The following is a 24983-nucleotide window of genomic DNA, read 5'->3' as shown; positions in this document are numbered from 1 at the left end:
AGTTATTTTTTGGACAGGGGACTTCAATAAATTTCTTGAATTTTTTGATTACATTCATAGTACGACAAGTTTTTTGAAATTTACGTATACTACCTCAATAGATAAATTACAATACTTAGATATTGAAATTTATAAAAACAAGAACAATGATGATTTTGAAACAAAAGTATATAAGAAAAGCACATTTTGCAATTTCTTTCTTCATTATACGAGTGCACACCCCTCACACCGCAAAAAGAATATAGTGAAAGGGCAATTTGTGAGGGGGTGCCGTATGACAAGTAAAGATGAAGACTTTCAAGTAGAATGTAATAAACTTGAAGAGATGTTTTGCGCAAGGGGATATCCAATGGAATTTGTGAAAAATATTAGGGACGAGGTAGAGAAAAACAGAACATCAAAATTTAAACCCATAAAGGGAAATTTGGTAGATAAGACATGTATTGTTTCAAACAACAATAAACAGGGTACTGACAAACATTATGAATTTGCTTTAATCTTACAGTATAATACCTTTAATTCTAAAGTGAGGGACTTATTCCAAAGGGAATGGGACAAATTTTCATCCTTCTCAGATATTGAAAATATTAATAATTTTACTCCTAAAATAGTGTATAAGAATGCATGGAATATAAAGAAGATCTTGGAGAATAACAATGCAGGGAATAATGATGTGTATAATAATATAACAACAGTAGGGAAAAGTAAAAATGGAACTTATAAATGTGGACATTGTAAGCAATGTGAACACATTATAAACAGTGGTGAAATATACATAAATAGTAGGGGTATAACAATAAATAGCAAAGGATATTATAACTGTGAAACAAAGGGGGTGATATACATAGCTATATGTGAAAAATGCAGTTCATTTTATATTGGCAAGACAGAGAGGGTGCTGAAGAGAAGAATCTATGAGCACACATATGAAATATCCAAAGCTAAGGAGACTAATGCTCTGTACAAACATACTAGAGTATGTGATAGCTCAAGATTCTTATTTTTTGTATTGGAACAAGTCAAAAGGGAAATGAGGGGTGGTTTATGGGAGGAATGGCTTGAGTATAAGGAACTCTGGTGGCAAATTATTTTGGAAGCCACCAAAACGCCAGGATTAAACGAGCACATATCATTGTCCTCTGTTCTAAAATTAAGAGCAGCGAGAATATAGATTGTGTCATGGTCTTAATGTCATTTGAACAATAGATGGCGCTATATCTTCTGATGTTACAAATGGTAAAAGAAAAATGAGCACATAATGAAGAGAATGAAATATACGTTTATTTTAAATATTTATTTAATTTTTATATTCTGAACGAATGAGAATTATAATGAATATTTAACCAATATTTGATGATTCCTAACATATTTTGAACAACTTAAAATGAATTCTAGATTAAGTGTACATTCTTTACGTAACTTGAAGTGTGTTTTTAATATTTATGAGCCACATTGGTTTTATTAGTTGAATTAAGATGCAAACCATGTCATTGGTTAATTTGAATTTAATTGCCTTATATATTTGTTAATTCAATTTAATTAAGTTATCTGATGAAGTCCTACTTTCAGTGTGGACGAAAACACATGGTTATTTAAGAGCGTTCATATTTTGTGTTTTATTTGTGGAACTACATTAAAATCTTCAGATCTCTGCTGGTATGTACGCCTTTCCGTCTTTGAGGATATTTACTGGTTATTTGTTGTGGATCGTTTTTCGGGTGCCGTTTGCAGGTTTATTTTGGTTTCGGCACCTTTGCGATGGAAGGTAGTCCACCGGCTACGTACAAGGAAGAAGCAGGGCAATCGCGTAAGCTGATTGATCATCTTACGGAGCTCATTGATTTACTCACTCCGTTATGCTATACATTGACTGGGAGAAGGCAGGTTGATACAGAAGCCAATGTTGAAGGAACCGAAGGGTTGGCGGCTTCCAAACATAAAAGGAAAAGACATAACTGTGAGTTTAATTCCACAGAAGTTGATAACGCGGAACCGAAAGGTAGCAGTTTTGACCCTGCCATTACACCATCGATTTTTTTACCTTCGACGGAGCATAACAAAAGAGTTTACCCCTGCGGAACTATATGTAATCAAGAACAAAATAGAATTACTCTTGATAAGGGTTTTGAAGGTACCGTTTCCACTTCTCCTTTTAAAAAGGATATACAAGACTGGTTAAAGATACCTTTTAACTTCGATATTGAATCTAATGTTAAAAGTGCTCCATCTGATGGGGATTCTTATGTTTTAAAGGTTGAAAAGCTTTCAAAGCTTATGTACAAATTTAAAACGCTCGCAGTAGGAAACAGTTATTTACTGGAATGCATTAAAAGGAATGTTGTCCCGAAAGGGCTAAGGGTATGGAAATACCCAAACAATGTGCAGGCTGGTTCTGACTACCATAAGGAACTGATAGAGGTTTTTAATAAGTGTGGATTAGAGATTTTAAGGCTCATTATTAAGGAAAACAATAGGGTCCAGGAGAATTTGCAACAAGAAATAGATATTTTGGATAGTTTTATTAAAAAAGATCTTTTATACAATGTTTAACAAGAAAGGGATACATATTATGGCATTAGGCATGACATAGATTCTAAATGTATATTATTAGAGCAGAGGAAGATTAATAAACTGAAAAGAGATATTAATGAATATCAGCATAATAATAGTTACCCAAAACCACCCTATAAGAAATGGGATTACAATAATGGAGTTAATTCCAAACAGGACATCGTTTACAACAGACATACTCCATACAGTGAGGAAAGTTCATGGGGTAGATTATTATCAAGAGTTTCCACCCTTAACTAGGCAAGATCACTATGCAAATGGGAATGATCAGCGGTACCAAAATTTTCAGAAGGGGGGGGGAGAAGGGGGAGAGGGAGGTATTAGTACAATTACACCCGAACCCCAGCATTATTAATTATGTTAATAATAATGTTGTTGACAATGAAGTATTACAGATTGGTACCACCTATACATATGGACATTTTTCTATTTACAATTTTAGTGATATTTCTATAACAAAAGTGCATTTTGAATTACTTAGTAAGGGATTTAAATGTATTCCCTATACTAAGGGGGACTTAGTTCAGACTATTATTGACATGAAGTTATTTCTTAGGAAATTAAATTTAAAAACTATACTACCACCCATGGACAATTTTGATTTTGATCTTCAGCACCCATCTCTGACTCGCCAGAGTACGTTCAACCCCCCTTTCCATCCGCAAATTAAGAATCTTGACATGGTGCTTGAAAAATAAATCAGGAAGATATTTGACCAAAAATTGGTGGAAAATAATCTTTCACAACAGGAATGTGAGATTCTGAGTGAACTGAAGCGGAACACTGGTATTAGAATCATGAAACCAGATAAGGGAGGGGGGGGTAGTCATTATGGAAAACATCATTTACGAAGGAAAAATGAACTGCATTCTTAGAGATGAAAATAAATACAAATGTGTATCACTTAATGAGGTGAATTTAGCTCATAACAAAATTGATATTTTATTGAACGATATGATTGTCGATGGTACAATTGATAATAAGTTATATAGATTTTTACATGTGCCTAAACCAAAAATTCCCATAATTTTCGGGATACCGAAAATTCATAAGAACGTAGATGATTCCCCTCTGAGACCGATTGTCTCGGCAGATGGATCTAAGACACTCCCTTTGGCAAAATATGTTGATCTAAAGACTAAGTACATATGTAATGAAAATTCTTATATATTGAAAGATTCATGGGATTTATTGAGGTGCATTACCCCAGATCTTATGTCAGAAAACCTTATTTTTGTCACGATTGATGTCATAGATCTTTTTTCCTGCATACCTCATGCAGAAGGGTTAAGCATGTTTGAAGACATGATATTTAGTGACAAAAAGCTTACACATTCTGAGAAGGTAGCTATTGTAGAGTTAGCTGACATAGTACTCAAATATAATTTCATACTTTTTAATGGTGAATACTATCAACAAATACAGGGAGTATCAATGGGTGAAGCATGTGCACCCATTTATGCCAACATAGTGTTAGCTAGATGGGAAACCCAATTTGTACTGGATTCAGAATTTAATCAGTACTGGTCATTATATTGTCGTTATTTGGACAATATAGTTATTTTTTGGACAGGGGGCTTCAATAAATTTCTTGAATTTTTTGATTACATTCATAGTACGACACGTTTTTTGAAATTTACGTATACTACCTCAATAGATAAATTACAATACTTAGACATTGAAATTTATAAAAACAAGAACAATGATGATTTTGAAACAAAAGTATATAGGAAAAGCACATTTTGCAATTCCTTTCTTCATTATACGAGTGCACACCCCTCACACTGCAAAAAATATAGTGAAAGGGCAATTTGTGAGGGGGTGCCGTATGACAAGTAAAGATGAAGACTTTCAAGTAGAATGTAATAAACTTGAAGAGATGTTTTGCGCAAGGGGATATCCAATGGAATTTGTGAAAAATATTAGGGACGAGGTAGAGAAAAACAGAACATCAAAATTTAAACCCATAAAGGGAAATTTGGTAGATAAGACATGTATTGTTTCAAACAACAATAAACAGGGTACTGACAAACATTATGAATTTGCTTTAATCTTACAGTATAATACCTTTAATTCTAAAGTGAGGGACTTATTCCAAAGGGAATGGGACAAATTTTCATCCTTCTCAGATATTGAAAATATTAATAATTTTACTCCTAAAATAGTGTATAAGAATGCATGGAATATAAAGAAGATCTTGGAGAATAACAATGCAGGGAATAATGATGTGTATAATAATATAACAACAGTAGGGAAAGTAAAAATGGAACTTATAAATGTGGACATTGTAAGCAATGTGAACACATTATAAACAGTGGTGAAATATACATAAATAGTAGGGGTATAACAATAAATAGCAAAGGATATTATAACTGTGAAACAAAGGGGGTGATATACATAGCTATATGTGAAAAATGCAGTTCATTTTATATTGGCAAAACAGAGAGGGTGCTGAAGAGAAGAATCTATGAGCACACATATGAAATATCCAAAGCTAAGGAGACTAATGCTCTGTACAAACATACTAGAGTATGTGATAGCTCAAGATTCTTATTTGTTGTATTGGAATAAGTCAAAAGGGAAATGAGAGGTGGTTTATGGGAGGAATGGCTTGAGTATAAGGAACTCTGGTGGCAAATTATTTTGGAAGCCGCCAAAACACCAGGATTAAACGAGCACATATCATTGTCCTCTGTTCTAAAATTAAGAGCAGCGAGAATATAGATTGTGTCATGGTCTTAATGTCATTTGAACAATAGATGGCGCCATATCTTCTGATGTTACAAATGGTAAAAGAAAAATGAGCACATAATGAAGAGAATGAAATATACGTTTATTTTAAATACTTATTTAATTTTTATATTCTGAACGAATGAGAATTATAATGAATATTTAACCAATATTTGATGATTCCTAACATATTTTGAACAAGTTAAAATGAATTCTAGATTAAGTGTACATTCTTTACGTAACTTGAAGGGTGTTTTTAATATTTATGAGCCACATTGGTTTTATTAGTTGAATTAAGATGCAAACCATGTCATTGGTTAATTTGAATTTAATTGCCTTAAAACGCATGGCTATTTAAGAGCGTTCATATTTTGTGTTTTATTTGTGGAACTACATTAAAATCTTCAGACCTCTGCTGGTGTGTGCGCCTTTCCGTCTTTGAGGATATTTTCTAATCTTAAAGGGCTACCTACTGTGACCTACTATACAGAGGCACAGTAGGCTAATCTAATAGGGAGGCAAAAGCCAAATACACTATGGCTAGGCTTATAAATGCCCTAGGGCAGATAGCCTAGTATCTACCTATGAACCTAAAAATATGGAAAAATATTTCTTGCCATTTATTGCTGATAGACCTTTTGCATGAAAGGAAAAGGGAGGAGAAAGGATTAAAGAAACGGAGACAGAGATAAACAAGCATTAAAGTTAGGCAAAAGACAAGAAAACGAGAGGGATGGGTGGAATGGAGGCAAGCCAAAGAAGTCTTAACCTGAAAGCAGCTTGGAAACAGAATATGAAAGTTTGATCCTGCCATTCTCCTCCTGATCCATCTTAGTAATACCTGCTAACCTGAACCCTAACTTGCATCTGAACTTAAAAAAAGCCAACACTACCACAACACAAGACAACTCGGACACTCACCACATGGCTGAATGAACACACATACACACACACATGCGCAAACACACACAAACACACACAAACACACACAAACACACACAAACACACACAAACACACACAAACACACACACACACACACACACACACACACACACACACACACACACAGTAAATCTATCCCCCTAACCTAACCCAGACTGGCCCTAAACACTTACAGTCTTACTCACAATGAATCTAGCTCCTTCCTTAACCCTTACTCTAACCTTGACCCACACACCCACACTCATTTGGACAAACAAACACGCACACACCTGGCATATATCACATTTACCTTTTTCAGCAAATCAAATATGTGATGAAATGCACATTCAATAAAGTGGATATTCGAACAACTGTGCATTTCCAGCTGTTGACCAAGGCAATGGTCCATGGAATGAATACAAACCAGCAGCTTGGCAGATAGCTCAGTGGGCTAAGGCTCCAAGCTGTTAATTAGCTGCTCCCTGTAATCAATAGTTTAATTCCTTACACTTCCATTTGACTAATGTAGGACTCTGAACAAATCACTTAATCAGATAGTACTCGAGAGCAGGGATACTTAGCCTAGTAGGCTTACCTGTTAAACAAAAGATTATTTTATCCATTTTTGCTTCCTTTATTAATAATGACATTAGATTACTGTATTTCCGCGTGAAGTACTTTGCTACATGCAAAGCATGGTAAGTTAGGATTCCACTTGGAATATTATCAGGATCAGCCAACTTATTTGTTTTCACCTATTCTAACGTGATGCAACAGTTTGTATTCTACCTTGTATGGTTTATCAGTAGCCCGTAACTTTTTCACCGGTCTACAATGCTGTAGAAGGTTTTTAAAGCATCTGTAATATCTGCTATTATGGCTCTGCATATCTGAAACGTCTAAGGTTTGGCTAGTACAGTGTTATGATTTATCTCAAACACTTTCTGAAATTGTATTTATTATCAGTAATACTAGAAGCTAGACTGACTTCAGGTATCTTTTTTTAGCAGTGTTAGTTTCTTGGTCCGTATTCTGTTACTGGAAATAAAACTCATCTTATGCCTTGATGATGACCTGCTCACCTTCTAGTTCAAGTGGTTTATTTTAATTCTTGTTCTTTTTAATCTGATCAACAGTGCGTCTTTCTTGTTGCTATGACCTCCAGCTATCTTTCTTACTTTTCTTATTTTTCTTAACATTTCTTCACGAGTCTGTGCACATTTGTGACATTGGCATTGCATCTCAGCACTGCTTTAATAAACACAGCTGTATCCAAATCCCAGTTCCCTCATAACATTTGTTGTTTAAGGATTCCCATTGCCATAGTATTTGGTTACATTTTCTAAGGACTAGTTTCACTTCTTGTAGCGTATACTGCACATAAGTTAGTTAATAAGTGTTTCCTTGTGCCACTAGGGCAATAAATAACCCTAAAGTGATGTTTGAGACTCTGATATTACTGAAAACAGTGTCCCATGTATTATTACTTGTAGTAAGGGCATTAATGACCTTCCGTGTCACATCATATGACTATATTAGGATTTTGACAGCAGCATATTCACCATTTCCAGTTTATTTCAAGCAGGTTTAGATCACCACATATGACGTTTAATGAATATACAGTAGCTATGTTAACGCTGTTGCAAAGCAACTCCTGTGTATTGTCTGGTGGTGTGCATGACAGACAGTTTATTTTCAATGTTAACTGACACTTTATACCAGTACCCTTATTCTGTCAGTTACTCTGGTGTGTATATATTAAAGTTACTGCATTTCTTGCAAATATTAGTGCAGCCTTCACATGCACTGTCCATTCTTCAGATTTATTAATCTGTTCACTCTTGTATATGTCGGAAATGAACACCTTCATTGAGTCACTTATTAGTCACAAGCTAGTCACAGATTCAAACAGTTCTATCTGTAGTAAATCAAGAAAAGGAAAGGAATACTCTTACGTATACTTGCAGCACACATTACAAATGAAGTGTCAACTAATGATTCAAATTATTAGCCAGATATGGAGCATGGCTTTGGACAGAAGGCTAATATGAAATAATGAGTGATTCACACACAGGAAGAATCTGAGCAAAATGGAAACTACCAGATAAACTGTAAAGGCAGTTGTATGTATATGTAATGAGGTGCAGTTCCCCTGATTATCTCCCACTACCTTATTTAATTCTTTCACTTTGCAAATTCAGAATCCGCGGTGGTGGTGCTGCGGTAGCATTGTCGCCTCACAGTCAGACGCTGTCCGGTTCAATTCTCAGCTAGAGCGTCTTCTGCGTGTAGACATACGTGAATGGGCGTACCTTCGTTGAAGGTTGTGCATCAGGGCTAGTAACTTGGCATTTAAAAATCAACTACCAATCATTAGCGGACCAGAGTTCTGCTGTGGCAACCCCTAACCGGGAAAAGCCGAAAGACACAACAACAACTTTGCAAATTCAGAGAGGTGCGAATTATTTGTTAGTCACTGCTACCTGCCTCACATTGGTCTGTGACTCACATACAAACATGTGACCCTGTCTGAAATCTCTCAAACTTTGGAGTATGAGAACACTGCTCCATGAAGCCCACCATTCAAGAAAAGAGGGACATAGTTTTAGCCAAGACAGATTTTTTTTTTTTTACATAGAATGAAGCTTAGCCAAGATAGATTTTTTTTTTTTTTTACATAGAATGAAGCATCCTTTAATTCTTAATTGTAAATGATATAACAACATTGAATGAAGCATCCTTTAATTCTTAAGTGTAAATGATATAACAGAATAATACTTTTGCAATGAAACATACCTGCACTTTTCAGAATCTGGGTGAGAATGTCCTTTGGAACATCCTCGCCATTACGGACTGCTTCCTTTCTCCGTTCAATGCACTCCCTGCCAGTGCGACGCAAGAGCTTTGCAGATTCCTGCACATCTTTCACAAACTTCCTGTGCTGAGGCATATACTGTAGAAATAATACCACCACTTAACAATACATTGAAACTGTGTAGTCCCTACAAATATCATATATGCATTTTAAAACTGTATGTCACATACTGCTAGTGTTATGATTAATAGGGGCATACAGGAAAGAAACAACAGACTTTTTGAGTTTCAGAAAGTTCTAAATAGTGCAATAAAATATGTTGATACTTACATGGACCTTTGCAAACTTGATTGCATGTCTGTTAAAGCAGTTTAAAATATTTATATTCAAATCTTTATAAATATTAACTGAGTTTAGTTTCATTCATGCTGTACCTACTTGGTATGAATGCCAGCAGTGGGTAGTCATTTTTAAGAAGGGTTCTTGGTTCCTGAGAAGTATAGCAGGACTTCCCCCCATCTGTCTTAGCTGACTTTTGTAAAACCTAGTCAATTGGTTGTGTTTTTGAGATGGTGTGCTGCCCAAATAAGGAATGTTTACATACTGTTTCTCTAACCTGACTAGTGCAGAGTACAGGACAGTGTATCGGGATGTACCAGACTGTACAGTCTGACTATCTGCAGTTGCATTTTGTGAAGATGGCCTCAAATGTAGCTAGCAATAAATCCTTCAGCTGTCTCACTGGTGTAGAGTAAAAGTTCTAGTAGGCAACACTGGTGATCTAAGTTCAGTTAGGGCCAGCTAACAGGAAGCTATCGTTACTTCCTCAGTGGAAAGTTTGAGTTTTTGCCGCAGGTGTAACATCACACTAAAGATAGGGACTAGCTAAAGGCAGCAAGTCAGTACAAATCTGAGAGATGCACTAGGAGTACCACGGCCCACGGGGTAGTCCACATATGAAGGCATGTATCAAGAGTGAAATGGAGAGCAAAGTATTCAGTCAGTGTATGCAGCATGGTCTACCCGTGCCGTGCCGTGAGGATCAATACATAAAAAGTAACAGAAACACATGCAGCAAGATGGCTGAAAATGTCACTTCTCCCCCAAGGTAAGACAACAAGGACAGCAAAGACAGGAAAGAGTGAACCAACATCAGCAGACATTTTGAGATCAACATACTTCTCAACTGTCCAGATTTTAACACAATGTCCAGATTTTTGCCTCCTATCTTTGGTCCGTTCCTCATAAAATGTATGGTTTTCTAGCAAATCACTGGGATGATCTAAGGACTGAAGTCACCAAATAATGACATATATTTGAGTTTCAGACTTCAAACCCTTTATAAAATGTATGTTAACACAATTCCTGTTACTCTAGCAACTTTCTAAGTTTATAAGATATTTAAAATATATAAGATATAATATTTAAAATCTGTCCCTGTTTTTGGAACTTTGTCCCCTCATTTTGTCAGGCTTTGTCAAGATTTCTTGCACTGAGTGATTGAGAGGTATGGAGACCAATCATCAAAAAACAAATCCAGCTCCTTTAAAATTTAAGTGCTAATCTGCAACTATACAGTTAACACTGTGTAACACCAGTAGCAAAGCTTTTTTTTACAATTTCACTGCTTGTCCAACCCAATAGTGTTTGTGCATAAAGTACAGTTTATTAATAATGGCATTTATAGTTGTAGGGAAACACAAACCACTGCAGCTACTGAAAAAGAGAAATTATTTGCCTGAACACTGTGCTATAAAAATAAAGACTTTTTATTCTTTAGAAAGAAAACTGTCAAATAGCCGCAAATAAAAATAAAACAGCACTTTTTTTGAAGTTCAATGAAAACCACTCTTGCTATGTGTACACCAAGTATACATAATGTGACAGTAGCTGTGGTCATTGGTTGTGCAAGTGTTAAGTTCACAGGCATGCACTTGCAAATACAAAGGTACACACGTAAATGCACAGGCATATGCATGCACATAGCTAGGTATATGCCTGCAAAGTACATCTGTAATCTATCTCCAAGGTCATATAAGCCAACAATAACAGACATATTATGCCTCTGCATACAGTAATTTGTACTGTTCCTGATTAATTGAACCACATAAAGATCCACTCACCAGCTACAATATAGAAAAAAAATGGATGAAGTGGATATATATATATATATATATATATATATATATATATATATATATATATATATATATATATATATATATATGTTGTTGTTGTTGTTGTCTTTCGGCTTTTCCCGGTTAGGGGTCGCCACAGTGGAACTCTGGTCCGCTAATGATTGGCAGTAGATTTTCACGAACGGCGAGGTGCCAGCTCAACGTTCAGCCTTCAAGGAAGACACGCCCATTTTCCCATGTCTTTCGAACGCCCACCCAACCGCTGGGAGGACATGCAGACTCCACACAGAAGGCACTCCCTGCACTCCAGCCGAGAACTGAATGGGAGAACCTCTTGCTTTATATATATATATATATATATATATATATATTTTTTTTTTTTTTTTGATTGTTTTGTTTTTGCAATCTGTCTTTCCCAGCCCCCCTAATAAAATGTATCAGCTCCAAGATTGCACAACAGCAGCATAAGGAGAAATTCTTAGATCCTGCTGTAATCTGATCTTGCATGCAGAACAGCCAAAAGGTTTATAAGTTAGTACTAAACTAACTACCCTTGTGGGCCATTTTGGGCCTAGCCAATTACCAAGTGTCAACCAAACCCTAAACTTGTGAGTATAACGTATACACCTTAACCATTATGCCAACCTCCCACACCTGCTGAAATGAGACTGAACTGGCTTAACTTTGGGGAAGGGAAGTAGCCAGACTCACCACACTGGCAATACCTAGTGCTGAACAGCAGACAACCACCTGCAGAGGAGGCTATGCTGAGCAGACAACCACCTGCAGAGGAGGCTATGCTGACTCATGCTGCTTGCAGCGCATAAACTGCTGAGTCCCCAGGAAAGAGAAGTCGGTCATCCTTCACTTTTCCTCCCCTGACTTTGGCAGCCACTGTGAGTCGTGCAAGTTTCTTGAGGGGATGAGTAAGGTGGGAAGAAGAATTCAGCTAGGGCCAGGCATCTGACCAGCTCCCTAGCACTCACCTCTCATTTATAAGGCTTCCTAGGTTGGCAACAAATGGGTCAAAAGTATCTCCCCCAGCCTGGGAGAAGCCTTGCTTATGCTCATAGGGGCAATGAATGGGCTGAATGGGTGCAGGTCTAGTGGCACAAAAAATGCCATCACAAAGCTTTCAATTCATAAATACTGAAAAAAACTCTAGAAATACAGGGTAGTAGTTACTATTACTATCTTCCAATGCTTGTTTCTCCAGTATACTTTTGGCTTGGGTGCTTTCTTTATGGGCCATACATGTTGTCCCTCTGTCTTTATGAGTTTTTGCAGGATGCTCCCATTTCTTCCCACATTCCAAAGACATATATGTCATAGGTGAAAGACAGAGTGCGTGTGTGTGTGTCCTGCAATACACTGTCATCCTTCCCAGGATTAGTCTTTCTGTCTTGCATCGACTGAGCGCTAGGGACATTCCAGCTCCCTAAGGACCTTCTTATGTAATGTTCCAGACAGGGCCTCTCAGCCTCCAGAAAAGAGACCTAGAGCAGAGCCCCCTGAGCCAGAGGCTCCTTTTTCTACTTATGAAGATTCCGATGCTGAAGAATCGATTCCTTCTGCCTCTCCACCAGAGGAATTTTCCTTTGGGGAAACCTTACATGCCATGAGAGAGCAATTCCAATGGCAGGGACAAGATTTCTCAGATTCAAGAAAAAGGCTTAGGACCTTTTTACACTTACCGCAACATAGGCCCTTAGCTATACCTCCAGTTCTTCCTGTTGTGGATGATGCATTTAATGATGCTTGCACTGCTCCTGATACTTTACCTCTAGCCCCTGCTAAGCCCGATAGGTTTTACAGGGTACCGGACACTCATCACCACTTATACAAGGCTCCTTTTGCAGATCCTGAGACTATCTCCCAGGGGCCTAAGGCAGTAGCTTCGACCTCAGCGAAAAACCCTCTCCCTTCTGAAAGGGAATCCAGGTCTTTAGAGATATGGGGTAAAAAAGTATACACCTCTGCTACTCTCTCAGCTAGAGCTTTGAACTGTCAGTTTCATATGATCCAATACCAAGAGTTTAAGCTTGATCAGTTAACTAAGAAACTGTCCTCTGATGATTCTTTAGATAAGAAATATGTTCTAGAAATGGTGAATAACATTCAGCAGGTTAGTAACCATTCTTTAAAATGTGGCTATGATGCACTGGAGGCTTCATTTAGATCAGCCATGACTGGCACAGTTATAAGAAGGCATGCATGGTTGAAAGAACAGGTCTTGCCGGATCATGTTAAAGCAAAGCTATTAGATGCTCCTACGGATAAGGTCAGTCTATTTGGTTCTCCTGCCCAACAGGTCATGAAGAAAATGGAAGAGAAGGCAAAATCTGTACAAACAGTTAAAGATTTCTTACAGGTTCAGCCCCCAAGGTTTAGCAGGAACTGGCCTTCCAAAAATTGGTCCTTTCCAGACTCCTCAAACTCAGAGAGGCAGGAATAGACGTTCCAGAGGCAGAAATCAATCCAGAGGAGGTGCCTACAGGGGACGCCAGTGGCAAGGCAATAACCAACGAGGCACAGATACAACCACTACCACTGCAACAGGACAATCACAGTGACTTGGCTCTGACACCGCCTACCAGGGAACAAATAGCAGCACCCTTAGGCGGAAAGTTAGCCTTATTTTCAAAAAACTGGCACTATATCACAAGAGACAAGTGGATTTTGCAAACTATAGACCAAGGCTACAGGTTTCATTTCCACACTTTACCAGTGAAAAGAGGAATGCCAAACCTACCACCAAATCAAAAGACAGAAGCTCTAAAACAAATAGCTCAATTAACAAAGATGAGAGCTGTGGAAAGGGTACCACCTACCGAACAGGGCAAGGGATTTTACTCCAGACTCTTCCTAGTACCAAGAAAAGAGAAAAGTTGGAGACCTATTCTCGACCTGTCCGTTTTAAACACATTCATCATTGTTCCAAAATTCAAAATGCTGACTCTACAGCAACTTCTTCCCATGCTGGGCAAGGAGTATTGGCTGGTAACTCTAGATCTCAAGGAGGCATACCTGCACATCCCCATACGACCACATTGCAGAAGATACCTCAGATTTCTTGCAGGATCAGAGCATTATCAATTCTCAGCATTGCCCTTTGGCTTATCTACTGCACCCAGAGTGTTCACGAAATGCCTGGCATCAGTAATCGCTCACTGCAGGCTTCAGGGAATCCAAATTTATCCATACCTGGACGACTGCCTGATACAAGCGGACAACAAAAACAAGCTGACACAAGACTTACAAAGAGTCATTTGCTTACTACAAGCCCTGGGATACACAGTCAATTTAAAAAAGTCAAGACTGATACCATCCCAAACAAGAACATTCTTGGGTGCAGAATTGGACACAGTAAAACAGATGGCATTCCTAACTGCAGAAAAACAAGAACAACTTCCTCTTTACTTCTTGGCATTAACAAAGCAGAACAAACTAACAGCAAGGAAAGTACTGCAGGCCTTGGGCTTCATGGCATCCTGCATAATCCTGGTCCCCATGCCAGACTGCATATGAGAAAGCTACAGTGGTACCTAAAGAATTTATGGTCTCAACACAGGCACAGCTTAGAAACCGAAATACCACTAATCCCATGCCTGAAACAAGAGTTCCTATGGTGGGCTCAAGCATGCCAGTCAAACCCAGGTTTGTCCTTCCACAGCATTCAAACAAGCCAAACCATCACAACGGACGCCTCAGACCTCGGTTGGGGCCCACATGCTGGACAAGTGCATTCAAGGCTTATGGACTCCAGATCAACTGCACCTGCACATAAATCAAAAAGAAATGCTGGCAGTAAAACTAGCAATCCAGAATTTCAGACCATTCCTCAAAGAAGGCCAATTGATGATAAGGACAGACAACACCACAGTCATGTGGTACATCAACAAACAGGGAGGCACTCATTCATACCCCCTATGCCGAATGGCTCTGGACCTATGGAATATGGCTCTGAGTTACAACATTCAGTTACTTTTAGAAGTCTTCGAAGTAGTATTCGGTAGTAGTAATCTCTGGATCTGACCGACCGGCACTTGCGAACAGCTTCTGCTTCGGGTGCCACGCGGCAAGAAAGACTGAGGAAAATGGCGTCAGCTGATGCCTTTATACCCGAAGACCTGCAGTGATGACGTCGGGTGAAGTGCGACACCAGCCGAGGCCAGACCCAGACTTTGGAATCCGGCCGACCGAAGGGCTGCCTGACGACAGGACAACCCCTTTGTAAGGACTGCAGATGCATCCTTGAAGGACATGTCATCGTGACGGAATTCTGCTAAACAGTTTGCGTTTAAGCACATTTGGAAATGTGCTTTCGAACATATGAAGGTATACCACAGAAATTAACCTGAGCAGCCCTTATAAATTTAATTATCTAAACAGTTGGCACACCCAATGTGTATTCTCATTTCCCATGCAACAGCTTTCTAGTCATATGCAAGTAAACAAGTCTATCACAAGTAAACAAGTCTATCACAAGTAAACAAGTCTATCACAAGTAAACAAGTCTATCACAAGTAAACATGTCTATCACAAGTAAACATGTCTATCACAAGTAAACAAGTTTATCACAAGTAAACAAGTCTATCACAAGTAAACAAGTCTATCACAAGTAAACAAGTTTATCACAAGTAAACAAGTCTATCACAAGTAAACAAGTCTATCACAAGTAAACAAGTCTATCACAAGTAAACAAGTCTATCTTTCTATTATTCTTCTCTGTACAATTCCCAGATTAGATTTGTGTTATTCATTGGCTGCTGTATACTGTATTTTCCTTTTTGTTACTTTATTTCATTTCTATATTCATTGCATTCTGCAGTTTGTTTTTGGCTCATATTCTGACTAAAAGTTGTCCTTATGAAAAGCTCATTTAACCTGTTATCAAATGAATAAATAAAACGCTCATGAAGAAACAATGTGATGCATGCTGTTAAGTGGAGATGGTGAGCTGACTTCAAGTATGGCAGTAGCATGCCATGCAGGAACAGGTGGTGAGACAACAATGAGTCATAGTAAGCACTCCCCTTGACCCCAGTACATCAGAACTGTACCTCACATCAAGACATGTTTTTGACTGAATGAAAGATACGGTTGCCACCCATCCCGTTGTCAGTGGGACACTCACGGGTTGAGCCTTTCATCCTGTTCCCCACATTTGCAGACAGTGGGTCTTTAAAAGTCCTGTTTTCCACTTTTCATGCTCTTCAATTGCCATTGCAATGGAAAAGCCGAAAATACTTCCGTTTTTTCCTCGGCAATGTGGCTATGTCACCAACCCGGACTTGCAGTTAGAGGGATTCCCTGCTAGGTCCGGGTGGTGTAATTCAAGCAGCAATTGGCTGCAGGGATTGGAGGGGGCAGGGATTCACCTCGAAGAGCCCAATAAAGGTTGCAGCTGTAGAGCAGTTTTGTCTTAGTGCTCTACAGTCGCGAAGAAATTGGGACTTAAGGTTTGAGATTTTCAATCCCAGCAGCGAAGAAGCCAGCCAGCCAGCAAAGAAGCCAGCCAGCCAGCAAAGAAGCCAGCCAGCCAGCAAAGAAGCCAGCCAGCCAGCAAAGAAGCCAGCCAGCCAGCAAAGAAGCCAGCCAGCCAGCAAAGAAGCCAGTCTGCCAGCAAAGAAGCCAGTCTGCCAGCAAAGAAGCCAGTCTGCCAGCAAAGAAGCCAGTCTGCCAGCAAAGAAGCCAGTCTGCCAGCAAAGAAGCCAGTCTGCCAGCAAAGAAGCCAGTCTGCCAGCAAAGAAGCCAGCCTGCAACGGAGCCTGCTAGCCAGCCTGCAAGGGAGCCTGCTAGCCAGCCAGCCCAGCCACTTGAGCAGACAGAGCCAGTCATCCAACTAGCCATTCCAGCAGGGAGGAAGCAAGCTAGCCCAGCAAAAACTATGATAGTGGTAAGTACATAACATAGTATTTTGTTGCTTTAGTTATTTAAAATGGGAATATTGTGCTTTATTTAAGTTTCTAATGTTTAGAGGTAGATGGGGATGCAGTATGCAGTATTTTAATCTGTGCAGTAGTTATTTTGAGATTTTTGAGTAGTAGTTTAAAATGGGAATATATTGTGGTTTATTTAAGTTTTTAATGTTTAGAGGTAGATGGGGTGCAGTATGCAGTATTTAAATCTGTGCAGTGGTTATTTTGAGAGTAGTAGTTTTTAAATGTATAAAACCTGTATGTATATGTAATTGTTATTGTTCTTGGGGGTATGACTTGGAAGCATTACTTTTAAAAAGCTGAACTGTGTGTATAGAAGTTGTGTTTATTTCTCATGGAGGGCAGTGAAATATAAATTTAGTGTGATGTATTTGTCATAGCTTTTTCTGGGTATTTTCTGTTTGCAGATAGAAAATGTTTGAGCACAGTTTGCACTTTTTTGTGTGGAAATGTGTGCAATTTAATGCTGTTTTCAGGAAGTTAGGATATACTGTTTGGGTAATTTTTCCTGTTCTTGCAAGTCAATGTGTATGTGGTACAAGTCTACCTTTTGAGGAGGAATGTTAACAGTTAATGTAGTGCATTTATTATTCTAGTAGGTACATGTTGCCAACTTGCCGAAGCTGTTTCAATATTGTTTTCATTTATACTTCTAAATGTGTGCATTTCATTTTTTATGCGTTTTTAATAAGGTTAAAATGTCCTGCTTTGCTTGTAATGTGAATATGGGTGTGCTGCTTTTACTTGGGCCTGTTTATTGCATTGCTGTGCTGGGTAAATTACTCTTAATTGCTATGTTTTGAGGTAAAAGGAGTCCATGGAGTCTGCTGTACATTGTAGTTTATTTTACGTCTCTTGTGAGAAGTATTTTTAAAAAGTAAAATGTTTACAGACTTTTTTCCTGTTTTTTTTTTTTTTTTTTTTTTTTTTTGGTGGATGCATGCTCAGATGTTAATGCAGTGTATTTGAGATTGTGCTAAACCATGTCGTTGTTACAGGGTAGTTTGCTTTTAGGGTGCAGTTTGTAATTTTGTGTTTTTCTTTGCTTTAGCGTTAATTTGCTAGTGTGCAGTATGTAGTACTAGGGTATAGTATGTAGTTTTGTGTTTTTTCTTTGCTTTAGCTTTAATTGACAATAAATCCAGATTTTTTTTAAATTTTCTTTTTGAATAGTCATGGTTGGTTTTTGAATTATTTTACTTTTTAAATAAACTAGTGTCTGTTTAATGAGTAGTGTGTTTTTTATTCCTTTAAAGTTTATTTACTGTTACAACTGAGTAATGTGGTTTTTTGCAGTAATGCTTCACTTCATTTAAATGGTTTGAGTTTGCAGTATACTGTAATGTCATAATGTTGTATCCATAACTGTAATGTAACACCTGTGGTGATGTCGTGGTGGGGGTGTGGCCATTGTCATATTGGTCACACCCCCTGTCATATTGGCCACACCCCATGTCTCACTTTGGCCTTGTTAAAAGGTGGCAACCCTAATGAAAGGGTATCTGACCAAATATGTGGGTACCTGTCATTATTTCAGGGACTCTATTGCAAAGCTCAAATTTTGTGATTTGTTTTGAATTGTGGGTTTTAAAATATATTTTCCAGTTGGAGTTCTCCTCTTACTCTCAAGCATAGTGATGTTGGAGATATTATAGCTGAAAATCAAGAGTGAGGAGGTGGAATACCCATTATAGGTTGCAAGGAGCTGACTCAGTATTTTTGCCAACTTCATTATTTTCATAATTAGCAAATTTTTTCAGCATCTCTTCTTTGTTGTGGGCTTTGTTTTTGCATAGAAATCCAAATTTATATTCCTTATGGGTAACTTTAATTTGAACAGCAGCCCGAGTATAGGCAAAGCACTTTGCAGAACACTCATTGAGTACCACTTTGGAAAATCCTAAGTGTATCCCACTCCTCCTACTTACTGGAAAAATGTACCATCAATAAAGATGCAGTCCTATAACTGTAGAAATGTTTGAACTACTTTTCCAGCAAAAGCTTCATATCTTCAAGCACCACCATTAATTGCAAGTACAGTAAATGTTACTGTAGACCATAATAATATGTTAAATAGTACTGTGTTACCAAGTAGGCTGACTTCAACATTGAACTAGAATTCTTTCTGAATATAATGCTTCCACTTTACAGTGAATTCTGCCAATGTACAAGGGGACATATGGGTAACCCAGCTCCATGGGTTACCACAGAAGTAAAATAAGCCTTCACACTCTGTAATACAGCATGGTTCACATAGAAACATGTCAGTACATACGATGGCTTTGGGCCTTGTCACAACAACAAAAAGTAATGTAAAACACTGCCTAAAATTTCATATATGAAACATTAACTTGCCTTGCTGAAAAACAGAAAAGATACCTGGAAAGACATTCACAATTTGGTTCACAGGCTGTTACTAGGCTAATGACCACTACGGCCCTCACAAGCCTAGCCACTCACTCCAAACCATTTGGGTCCTGAGCATTATGGGCGTCTATAAGGGAGGGATGTTAGTAACTAAGGATTTGTGGGGAGGGTATCAGTTAGGATAATACTTTCCTTATTGACAGCGTCTGTCTACAAGGAACATGAAGGCCAGACCAAGCAAATGTAAGATTTCCCATCAAATTGTCAAGGTTTTGTTTGAACAGGGTCAGGGATGTTTTACATGGATGTGCAGCCTATCCCATAGTACAGGGATCCTTTGAGACAGATTTCTGTTTCTCCAGCATGTTCTGTTTACGTCACATGTGAAGTTCGTATCTCTGGATCTAGCGTTTCTGATTTGTTTTGTGCATGTGCAACAAATCCACCAGGGCTGGGTCTGAGAAAGCCCTGTAAGCCAGGCAAAGATCTCCTTTCAGCAACTTGTAGGAAACTGAATATAGAGACAGAGCCTTTAGGTGGTCAGTGTAAGTCAGGATATTCAAGACCCAAATTCTCCTGCTGGGAAACCTTTGCTGGTGTCCCATCTGTTGCAAGTGTCTGGTTAGATACATGGCAAAGGGGGCATTGTACTCAATGATAGGATGATAGGTCTGAGTAGAGTGGTGCTATAACTTCCTTGGACCTGGATGCCATACCTTTACCTATAAGCTGGACGGCATAGAATGATTTTCTTATTATCTTACCAATGTGCTGGTCAAAGGCCAGACTGCTGTCTATATATGCTCAGAGATCCCTTATTACTGGGTCAACTCTTAGGGGTGTTTTATCAATGAATTAATTAACTCGGGGTGACAGTTTTGCAAAAGGCATTATAATACATTGTATGGCATTGTAACCACCACATGCACTTCATTCTTTTTGGTTCTCAGTTGGTTAAGTACATTCTGTTTCTTTGGTTTCTTCTTGTTATGGCCTACCTACTTTTTGCCTACCCCATACTTCATTTGCCAATCTTGTTTGAGGGCTGTTATCCTCATTGGACCATGCCTCCCCTTAGGGGGCATCATCAGCAAACACCCTCCCTCCTGCAATGGACCCACACATTCCTCCCTGTCAGCACCTCACGTGCTCAAGATGCTAATCAAACCTGGGTCATCTGGACCATAGTTACGGCTTTATCCCTCTACATCATGGCACTAGCTAACCTTAAAAACATTCCTGACTTGTTTGAATATATTTCAAAAGACAAGTGGCATTTTTTGTGGACTAGTCTCATATCACCTTTGTGACTACTGATATCAAAGACTTATTTATGTAATATTTCATTAACAGGGTTTGGCATGATCCAGAGAGTAATTAATTGATTATAAGGATCTGACAGACAGGGACATTTGTCTGATAGAAGTCGTCATGCATTTGGTATTACACAATAACTGTGTTGGTTTTGAAGGGGAACAATATCGGTTCATAGGTGTGTGCTAGGCTAATGGCCCTGGAGCCTTTACAAGCCTAGCCCATAGAAGTGTCCTGGCATCGTGGCACCTGACATTAGTTCCCAGTGCTTCTATCAAGTAGTGATCCCTGGGGGCGAATTTTCTATTTCCCATCCACTCATCAAGATTTGTCTTGAAGAGGGACAGCGAGGTGCTTTGCTTGACATGTATGGGAAGTCTATCCCAGAGCATGGGTAGTCTCTGGGTTATGAACCTGTCCCTCCAGCATGTTCTGTTGATTGTGGTAATGAGGTTGAGGTCTCTGGCGTGTGTAGTGCAGAGGGATGGGGATTTCTTTAGATGCTGCATTTCTAACAGAGCTGGGTCAGACATGGCTTTGTAAGTCAAGCAGAGATCGCCTCTAAGTAGGTGATATGAGACAGAGAATAGCTGGAGTTTTTTGAATCTGTCCATGTAGGACATGTGTTTAAGGTCTAGGATCCTCTTCGTGAGGTGCTTTTGTGGCCTCTCCAGCTGTTGCATGTTTCTGGTGAGGTACATGCCAAATTGGGCATTATACTCTATGATTGGTCTATTAAGGGAAGAGTACAGAGAAATTATGACCTCTTTCTTCCTGGATGTATAACTCTTGGTAATGAGATGTGACACATAGAAGGACCTTCTGACCACAGTGGCAATGTGGTGGTCGAAGGAGAGGTTGCTGTCAATCTGTGTCCCCAGATCTCTTATGACACCTTCAATGTTCAGTGGGCTCCCATCAATGTGGTAATTAGTAGGAACTGAGTTTTTCCTATTGGGGATGAAAACACATTTTTTGGTATTAAGCTTAAGGCCATTGTTTCAACACCAGTCATTGGTCTCAGTGAGGCCTTTCTGTAGGATGTCTGCATCACTTGGGGAGTTAATAATGGCTTCCAGCTTGCGGTTGTCTGCAAACTTGGTCAGCCAGAGTCCCTCCGTGTTGGCCTGGACTTCTGATCCCTGTGGGACTCTGCTCATGACTGGCCAGCAGTCAGACTTGGAGTCCACTACTTTCATACTATGGGTTCTATCTGTGAGCCAGTTTGCAAACCACCTAATGATATAAGGGTTTATTTCTAGTTTGGTGAGTTTATCAATAATTCCTGAGTGAGGAATGGTATCAAAGGCCTTGCCCAGATCTATAGGCTGTATGAACTGCCTTACCCTCATCCACAGCTCTGGTGACTGACTCAAAGAAGTCAACCAGGTTGAGCAGGCATGACCTACCTTTCACAAAACCAAATTGAGTGGGATCTAGAGTTTGGAGATTCCCTATATCCTTGTTAATTAGGTCCATGATGATGTGCTCCATAGCCTTACATATCAGACTTGTCAGGCTAATGGGGTGATAATTTCCAGGGTCTGTGGTCATTCCTCCTTTATGGAGAGGGATGACTGTAGCAGTGCGCCATTCAGTAGGGACAAAGCCTGAGGTGAGGCTGTGAGTGAACAGAGCATACAGATGTAGTGCCAGTTCACTTTGTAATTTATGTAGAACACAGCCAGGGATATTGTCGGATCCCATGGAATCTGTATTCTTGGCCTTGGACAATGCAGCTTTAACCTGTGCTGCAGTAATGCTGGGTGCCTGGCATTCTTCTGGTATTGAGATTGGTCTGTTGGGGGGGGGGGGGGGGTAAAGCTGGCACTAAATCTGTCGGCCAGTATGTTGGCAATATCTGTTGGCTCAGTATAGGAGGTACCATTGTGCAGTAACTCAGAGCAAATCTAGGTATTGCCATGGAGATTCTTGATATAACTATAGAAAGCATTGTGGTTGCTTTTAGTGCGCAATTCTGCCTTCATAGCTGGCTTTGGAGGTTTTGATGAGGGATGTCAACTTTTTGTTGAGGCTAATAAGGGAATTCTTCCAGTCTTGGGACTTCACCTTTTTTTGCAACAGTTTCTTCCTTCTATTGTAGAGATTATTAATGGCAGGGGACCACCAGATTGGCTTCCTTTTTTTGGAGGAGAGGGTCTTGGTTCTGTTGGGTATGGCTAGTTCCATGCATTTATGTACGTTCGTATAGTGCGTTGGTGTATGATTCGGCAGTCATGCATCTATTTTCCATTGGCATGGGTGCCATGGCATAGCTATGGGTGTAGCCTGTGCCCCATCTACCCAAAACTGGAGTTCAAGTTCTGGGGAAAAATGTTTTGTGTTCTCCTAAGGTTATAAGAGTTTTTGTAAATTATAGGTTCCCTGGATGACATCTTCATTATGGGTTAAAACGTTTTGTGCTCTCCTGGGGTTATAAGAGTTTTTTTAAGTACAAGTATTTAGACATCTTCATTATGGATTAAAACATGTTGCGTTCTCCTCAGATTATAAGAGTTTTTGTAAAGTTTATTATAGGTACCTGGATGGCATCTTCATTACGTGGAGTGGATCTGATGTTATACTATATGAATTTTTAGAATTCTTGAACGACACTACACCACTTTTGAAATTCACTCACTCTTTCTCATCAGACATAGTGAGAACCAGGGTGACTGAGCTACTAATAATTGTTGTATGGACACATTTTCTAACTCACACTTACATTGCAGAAACTGTCATTCGTCTAAGCAAAAGCACAGCCTTGTCAAAATACAAATGGTGCATTTCTCAAAGTTAGTTTCCAATGGTGACTAGTTTGAGCAAGAGTTGGGCATTGTGGTGCAAATGCTTTTTGACAGGGGTTGCCCAACAGGGTAGCTGGACAGTGTTTAGACTAAGATTTAGAAAGAAAGAAAGGGCAAATAGTAGGGAATGAACTAAATCTGGACAGAAGAAAAAATATGGATTTTAATAGGGCTATGATCCTTACATACAGTCATGATGTTCGTATTCTAACACATTTTAAATGTACCACAGGGGTATGGGGTGAAACCCCAACTTTTGTTTATAAAGGAGGACTTAATTTAAAAAACTACATTGGAAAACAAAACCCCTGGAGAACATGGCATTAGTCATGAATTTTTAAACATTAAGAGATGTGGTTATTGCAACCAGTGTAAATATGCCAACACTGAATTTACAGACAGGATTTTTATGTTAATCCGTACTTCAAATAATTTCGGTAGAGTTGACTGTGGGACTAGAACTGTGGGACTGTTTAGCCACATGCGCATCTCACTATGCATTTTATGTCTGCAAAATGGAATGCTGCTTAAAAGAAAGGATTTATGAACATACTTTCAGTACACATATAAGTAATATAAAAATGTAGTAAGCAAGCATTCAGCACTTTGTTAAGTCAAGTTTGCAGTACTTGACAGAATGAGAATGGAAGGAGTGAGGGGAAGCTGAGTGACATGTTCATAGGTTCATAGGTTCATAGGTTTATACTAGGCTATCTGCCCTAAGGCATTTATAAGCCTAGCCCAAATTTTTGTGGCTTACGCCACCCCTTATATGAAAAAATACTGGGCACATTAGTTTGTTGTGCCTCTGTCCAGCAGTGACACAGAGATGATTCCCGGGGTAAACCTACGATCTCCCATCCACAGGTCTAGATTTCTCTTGAACAGAGTCAGCGAGGTGCTCTGCCTCACATGGACCGGGATTTTATTCCACAGCATAGGGAGTCTCTGAGTGATAAATCTATCCCTCCAGCACGCCCTATTTATATCCGTGCTAAGGTTTAAGTTGCTTGCTCTAGTGGTTTTGGTGGATTTGGATTTTTGAGGTGGAGCATGTCCATTAATTCGGGTTGGACATGGCCTTGTATGTCAGGCACATGTCACCTCTGAGCAAACGGTATGCGACTGAATAGAGCTGGAGTTTCTTCAATCTGGCAGCATATGACAGATTTTGGAGTCCCTTTATCCTTTTGGTGAGGAACTTTTGGGGTCTCTCCAATTGCTGCAGATGTCGGGTGAGATACATCCCGAATGGGGCATTGTACTCGATCATTGGTCTGATAAGTGAAGAGTACAGGGGAACAATGACCTCACTAGATCTGGATGTGAATCCCTTCATGATCAGGTGGGCAATGTAGAAGGTCTTTCTAACCACTT

The sequence above is a fragment of the Protopterus annectens genome, chromosome 8.part0 (assembly GCF_019279795.1).
Source record: "Protopterus annectens isolate FY-2018-M chromosome 8.part0, PAN1.0, whole genome shotgun sequence".
Lineage (NCBI taxonomy): Eukaryota > Metazoa > Chordata > Ceratodontiformes > Protopteridae > Protopterus > Protopterus annectens.
Note: the sequence above shows the minus strand (reverse complement) of the source record.